This window comes from Eptesicus fuscus, chromosome 2 (assembly GCF_027574615.1).
Source record: "Eptesicus fuscus isolate TK198812 chromosome 2, DD_ASM_mEF_20220401, whole genome shotgun sequence".
NCBI lineage: Eukaryota > Metazoa > Chordata > Mammalia > Chiroptera > Vespertilionidae > Eptesicus > Eptesicus fuscus.
This window is the reverse complement of record NC_072474.1, coordinates 83,338,603-83,346,072: the sequence shown is the minus strand read 5'-3', so window position 1 is coordinate 83,346,072 and position 7,470 is coordinate 83,338,603. Positions and strand designations below refer to the sequence as shown.

The 7,470-nt window shown below is 43.6% G+C and overlaps 1 pseudogene; it reads left to right on the top strand.

Annotated features, from left to right (window-relative positions):
* The first annotated feature begins 5,175 nt into the window (after nucleotides 1-5,175).
* Nucleotides 5,176-5,540, top strand: LOC114231063 (40S ribosomal protein S12-like; annotated as a pseudogene).
* Nucleotides 5,541-7,470: the final 1,930 nt, after the last annotated feature.

Genomic DNA, 7,470 nt, shown 5'->3' with positions numbered 1-7,470 from the left:
AGGAAATGGACTGTAATTAGTGTAAGGCAACCATGGTAATCCAGTTCACTTTTTTTTTTTTCATTTAACAAATACACATGGTTTTGTTGGCATTGTTTGTTTTGAACTGGAATGGGTATTTTAATAAATGAATGAAGAACCTGATGTTTTTCATTTTCTTCTCAGCTGTGTTGTTTGGTCATAAAGGAATTTCTATTCCAGATATCTCTGTGGGCACAAATCATCTTCCATGACCTTATTGGTTCCTCCTTTGGTCACCGAAGGACCCCCAAGTTCACTCACATGGTCCTTGGCAGAACTTGGTCCTCACTGACGGTTGCCATGTGGGCCTCTCCATAGGGCTACTTCACATGGCAGCTGGTCTCCCCCAGAGTAAATAATTTCTGAGAGAGAGAGAGAGAGAGAGAGAGAGAGAGAGAGAGAGAGAGAGAAAGAGAGAGGCTACAGTGTCTTTTAGAACTTCATCTCAGAAGTGACATACCCCATTTCTGCCTTTTTTCCTGTCACACAGACTAACCCTACCTAGTACATGTGAGAAGGGACTATAGAAAGGTGTGACTACGGGGGGCAGAGGTTATTGAAGGCTGGCTAAAAAACCTACTTATATGGGAGGTGAAAAAATTTGGTCTTCAGCTAGGCAGCCATCTCCTCAGATAAAACTACAGGAAGGAGAGACTGCCTGAGGGACAAACAGAAGCTCAGCCTCAGCTCTCCCCTCTGGTCATGTCAGCATTCAGGTGCACTTTCCTTCTCATATGTCAATACACTTCTGTATCCAGAATGAGTCTATGCTTCTGGATTACAGTTCCTATGACCCTGAGGATTCTTATCCTTAGGATCATTATCCCCAGAAATTTGCCTTCTTTACTCCCAGACTGTGTCAAGTTCCCATATTAAAATAAAAAAAAGGTGGGGGGAGCAGGGAGAGGAGCTCCCATCTGGAGGAAAGAGAAAGAAAATCCTTCTGCATTGCTAATCTGGAACTCAAAGGATGAGTCATATGAACCATGAGTCAGTTTATCACTGTAGTTAGTAGTTAGATTGAGATTCAAATCCAATGTTTCTTCTGTTTTCCTAAGTGCAAATGGTGAACTCTTATAAGAAGCTGCACTGAAACTTCTGTTTATAGGAGCCCATCCTCAGTGCAGCTGTGCTGAAATACAGGCAACTGCTGGTGAAGGTGAGGGGATAGGGTCTCGAGAAATCCTCCTTTCTTCATGCCTACAGTTGTTTTTACTATAAACCACACATCCCAGCACCAGGCTTCATAAAACCAAAAGCTCTTATCCTCCTGTCTTGCCAACATAAGCAGTGGCTGGTGTCCCAGATCCTTGCCTGACTTGTGTTCACTTCACTACCTCTCAGTTCTCAGTACTTCCATCATGGGGAAAGAATGTGAAGTTTCAAATTATTTTTTTTTATTACCATTGTTATTGCTAGTTACCCTGGCACTGAGCTTGGGCAGGGATGCATTTGAAACAGTTGGCATGAGGTTTTTTAATGACTGTTTAGTGGACAGTGGAATAATATGGAACAAGATTTCTAAATGGAGATAGCAAGGATGAAGAGAGTGTAGCAAGGTGTTCCCAAGAAGGTGACAGCTCCTATATACCAGACATTTGTACATAGTTCAAAAAAGTACATACTGGATGTTTATGAATAATCTACTTGTCATCTTTTCCTTCGATATGCAAAAATAAATTTTCTCAATCTCTATCAACTGAGAAAAGTCTGCTTCTCTGCCCAATTATTTTCAAGGTTTATTGGCCTATATAGCCCTGCTTCTTCTGGATGCTTAATTACTCTAGTGGCTCTTCCTCCTTTGATGAATTTTTCTCCTCTTTTCTTCACTCTGCCATTAGTTAGGATTCTCCTTGCAAATGACAGATATACACTAAGAAGGGAATTCGTTAGTTCACAGAGCCAGGAAGGCTGGGATAGCCCAAGGGAAGAGTGGGAACCAGGACCTGGTCTTTCTTTCTAACTCCTATCTCTGCCTGGCTTCACGCTCTCACATTACAGACTGGCCTTCTCTACGTGGCTGGGTAGATGGCTGCCCAAGACCCCATCCCTCCATCCGCACAACTCTCTGTGCAAGAGAATAATAGAGAACTAACCCTGACCCAGCTGAGGTCAAGAGTCCATGCCTTGGTTCAGTCCCTGTGTGCAAAGGGATATGGCATTGTAATTGGCCAGCCTCGGTCATGTCTAATTCGGAATAGGGTGGGGAATCTGGGGCACTGTGATTAACTGCTCTTCCAGGACACTCCAATGAAGTAGACATTCTCCATATGGAAAGGGGTGCTGTTACCCCTTTACAAGAACAAGACAGCAGACAGAAATAAATGTTTCTGCAGTCCACTGCACACTGCAAACATGGCTCAAGCAGCTCCTTGCCCGCCCCACAAAGTGTCACCAGTGCTAGGGCATGCTGTGTGATAGAGCTTTCCTAAAGGCCGAGGAGAACAAGGAGCAATGGCAGCATGGCAGCAGCAGGCTCAGTGCTGCACAGATGTTACTTTAAAATAGAATATTTGAGCCCAGCCAGTGTGGCTCAGCGGTTGAGCATCGACCTATGAACCAGGAAGGTCACAGTTCGATTCCCAGTCAGGGGCACATGCCTGGGTTATGGGCTTGATCCCTAGTGTGGAGCATGCAGGAGGCAGCCGATCAATGATTCTCATCATTGATGTTTCTATCTCTCCTTTTTTCCTCTCTGAAATCAATAAAAATGTATTTTAAAATAAAATAGAATATTTGACATTTTACAGTCCCTGAGCCAATTCTACCTGCCTTCTGGGGCAGCTTACTTGTTGACCCATGACCTTTGCAGATCATTCTCTTCCATCCCTTCCCTAAGTGTCCAAGGACCCCAAATATCCTCCTACCTGAGCTTCCACGTGACACAATCCTAAATTCCTGCTACTTTTTTGTGCACAGCCACTGAATTCTTTATTTTTTTCTCCTACTAGACTTGCTTCACAGCCAACCCTCCCCCTCCAAAAAAAAAAAAAAAAAAAAAACCACACACACAAAAAAACCCCACAAAACCCTCAACAAATCAAGGTGTTATTTTAAACAAAAAGAGCAAATTTTATTTTTAGGAAGAATCTTTCCATCTGTGCCGTTGTGATTTAGACTAAGGAATCCATATATTTGATCTTCATTCTGCTCCTGCCACACAGCTCCTGAAAGCCTTGTAATGTTCTAAGTAATAAGAGAGCTGGAGTATCTTTTGTTTTAATATTTGGTATTTTGCCCTCAAATAGCTCCAGTTTCTGAAATAGTTCCAGATGATGAAGGTGAAAGGAGGGTCTTGTTAGTCATAACAAGTGCTTCCAACCAACTCTGAGTTTATGTTAATGAGGTGATTTTTGGAAAGCGCCTAGACAGGATGGGAGCTTGTTGCCAAGGGAGCCAACCATGTGATTGGAGCAGCGATTTTCAACCCTTTTCATCTCATGGCACACATAAGATAATTACTAAAATTCTGCAGCACAAAAAAATTATATTTTTTGCTGATCTGACAAAAAATAGGTATGATTTTGATTCATTCACACCAGATGACTATTGTTGTGTTGGCTGTTGTCATTTTTTTATTTGACAATCTAAAGAAAAGAGATCAGTGCCCCTGACTAAATAGTCAGGTATTTCATGTTTTTAAAATACTGGCCATACAATGTGTGCGGTGCATCTAGACCAAAAATCACTGAATTAGAGCGTGGGAACTTTCAACTCCACTCCCATCACCCTGGACCTCCAGGTAGGGGAGCCAGAGGCTGGAAATTGAGTTTAATCCTGAATAGCCAGTGATTTAATCAATCATGCCTAGATCATGCCTACATAATGAAGCCTCCATAAAAATCCCTAAGGTACAGGATTCAGAGAACTTCCAGGTTGGTGAACATGTGGGTGGGTGCCCAGACAGGGTGGGAAAGCTACACACCCCACCCCCCATATCTTCCATCTGCTGTTCCTGAGTTATGTCCTTTATAATAAGTAAACTGTTTTCCTAAGTTCTGTGAGCTGTTCTAGCAAATTGATCAAACTCAAGGAGAGGGTCATGGGACCCTCTGATTAAAAGTTAAATAAAAAACATGCCTCCTCTCAGTATAATACTATACTAATTAAGTTTCATATTAAGATTACTTCTGGCTGGTGGGGTCCGGTAATTTTTATGGCTTGTATTGTATGTCTTATCTTTTTGCTTATCTCTAGTTCTACAATTAACAAATTACACTGGTTCAAGGCAAGAAAGGAGAAAAGGACAGGGCCTGTGGCCTCTGTACTTTATTCTTATATATTTTTATTGATTTCAAAGAGGAAGGGAGAGGGAGAGGGAGAGATAAAAACATCAGTGATTAGAGATAATCATTGATCAGCTGCCCTCCTGCACTCCTCACACTGGGGATTGAGCCCTCAACCCGGGCTCATGCCCTGACCAGGACTCGAACCATGACCTGTGATCTCCTGGTTCATAGGTTGAAGCTCAACCACTGAGCCACGCTGGCCAAGCACTGCCTCAGTACTTTTTACCAAGAAAGGCAAAACCCTTTTCCAAAGCCTCCCTCATTCCCACAAGTCTTCAACCTAAATGTCCTCGGCCAGATCATGTTTCCATTTGAGGATGGAGGAGGAGTATTCCAGCTTTTCAGCCTCTACAACCTTGAAGAGAGAAAGGTGTTGACAGAGAAAGGGGTTGGAGATAAATATCAGCCTAAGCAACAGGGTCTGCAATGGTAAAATTCGGACAACACAAGGCAAAGAAAGAGAGACTGTGCAGAGTTTTTCTCAGTCTGGGGTGGGTATTATCACTCTGCTGTGTGGCCCTGGGTGTCCAGAAGAGGCTCCTGATAACAGAACTCAAAGAGCTCTGCGTTCTCCTTAAGACTTACCTCAGGAGTCAAAGTGTACCTCACCCTGTCCTCGTTAGAACTTTGTAGCAATAGTAGTCATTTTTCCTCTCTACAAAGTGCCTTTTTGCAAGTACAGTATTGCTATCCTTGCACTACAGTTGAAAAAGTAAAGTCAAGAAGGTTGTTAAATTCCCATTTAAAAGCACCTATTCTTTCCCTGCTGCCGTCCAGCCGCACAGAAGCAGCAGCTCAGGGACATTCAAGATTTGGCTCCATTTGTAACTCACCTGCTACCAACCTGTACCCCACCACCACGGCCATGGCTGAGGGAGGCACTGCAGCTGGAGGGGTAATGGATGTGAACACTACTTTACAAGAGGTGTGGAAGACCGGCCTCATCCAGGATGGCCTAACTTGGAATTCGAGGAGCTGCCAAAGCCAAAGGCCAAAACCACCTGAGTGAGCTTGCTTTATCGGTGATGACCCTGTGTATGTCAAGTTGGTGGAGGCCCCAAATCAACCTCATTAATATTGATGACCACAAAAAACTAGGGAGGTGGGTAGGCCCTCTGAAAATATTGACAGAGAGGAAAACCCCTTAAAGTGGTTGGCTGCACTTGTGTGGTAGTTAAGGATTATGGTAAAAACTCTCGGGCTAAAGATATCATCAAATGCAAGAAATGAGTGAATAAAAAACTTGGCTCTTGTTAGAATAAATGAATGGACATGAATCGTCATTTCCTTCCAGCATGTGCCATCCAAGGATTCGTGGCTTGTTGGCATGATAAGCACAGAAAGCGATCCTTCTGTCATAAACAGTTCTTCCCAGCACCAAGATAAAGGCGCACTCTCTGCCCAGTTGGTCCTGGATGGATTGTTCTTGACTTATATCTCTGTTATTCTAGGAAGACTTCTGACAAGGGTCTTAGACCTGGTTTATCATCTCTCCCATTGCTTGACATGGACAGATCACCGAGCTCTGTGTCCACTTTGCCCACAGTCACAGTAGCAGCACAGCTCTTCCTCCCTATCTGTTAGTCAGTGTCTGGTATGTGCACACATTCCTGTCTCATTGTCACCTTCTCTCTTCTTTCTGTCCAGAAAGTGATGTCAGTATCCAGCCCTGGCTGCTGACAGATGCTCAGACCACCGCTACTGATGGTGCAAGGGAGGGTGGCAGATAGGCGGTCTGTTCAGATCCTAGTTCACTGTGTATTGTTTATAGAAGAAATGTTTTATGGTAGAGGAAGAGGAAGCATATCAAGGATGTTTAAGGAGATCTTGTAAACATTTGTATTCTGGGTAACTGTTCGTGTTTCTTATTTTGGACTTTTTATTTTAAAGAACTGAAAAGACTGTAGGTAAGAGTTCAGAAGTGTCCTTTAGTCTCATTCCAGACTGGGTCGGCAGACACTCGTATAGCTTTTCCAATATCCACTCCATCTGCTTCTTTCTTACCAAAAAAACACCCGATTTCGCTCAAGGCAGCAATACTCCCAATTTAAAATACTCACCTTACCGCCCTAGCTGGTTTAGCTCAGTGGATAAAGTGTCAGCCTGTGGACCGAAGGGTCCTAGGCTCAATTTCGGTCAAGGGCACATGCCTGGGTTGTGGGCTCGATTCCCAGTGTGGGGTGTGCAGGAGGCAGCCGATCAATGATTCTCTCTCATCATTGATGTTTTTTTTTTCTCTCTCTCCCTCTCCTTTCCTCTCTGAAATCAATAAAAAGATATTAAAAACAAATACATAAAATACTCACCTTACCACACTCACTTGGAATTAGAAATGGCCATATGACCCAATTCTGGCCAATGATATGCAGGTTGAAATTGCTGGGTGGGGAGGGAGGGCTCCCAGGAAAACTTTTTTAAAGGGGAGAGTCTTAGCTGGCATTGGCCTTTTTCTTTTTCTCTTCCTTTATTTTCCCCCTTGACATGCAGACTCAATGACCAACCATCTATCTTGCATCCATGAACACAGGAGCCACAGGCTGAAGATAGCAAAGTAGGAAGACAAGAATGCCGTAGGTCCTTGACAACATTAGGGAGCCACCTATCTGCTGGTGTTTTATGTAAAAACGATAACCATTTAAAGAAATAGACAAAAAGTCTATTTGGTTAATTCACTGTAATCAAGTTTCTGTTCCATACAGTCAAACACAACCTTAATTGATAGACTGTTAAAATGTTTAATGTGCTATTATAGAAAACTAGAGGCCCAGTGCATGAAATTCGTGCACTGGTAGGGTCCCTAGCGGCCGCCTGCCACCTCCGGGGCCTTCCTCCCTTCCCCTGGCTGGCCCCGCCCCCCTGGTTGAACTCCCAGATGAACTCAGTAGAGGGAACAATTTGCATATTATGCTTTTATCATATAGGATGGGTGAAAATGGACTGCAGAGTCCTTTAGAACAGTGCTGCTCAAACTTTCATGTGCATGTACACCCCGTGGGGACCTTGTGAAAGATGCAGGTTTCGATTTGGTAGGTCTGCACTGGAGCCTGAAAGTCTGCATTTCTCACAAGCTTGCAGCTGATGCCAGTCCCAGACCACCCTCTGAGTAGCAAGAATTTGGAAAATGACAGCTCTTTTGTCAGTCTGCTCTTCTGGTGGAGTC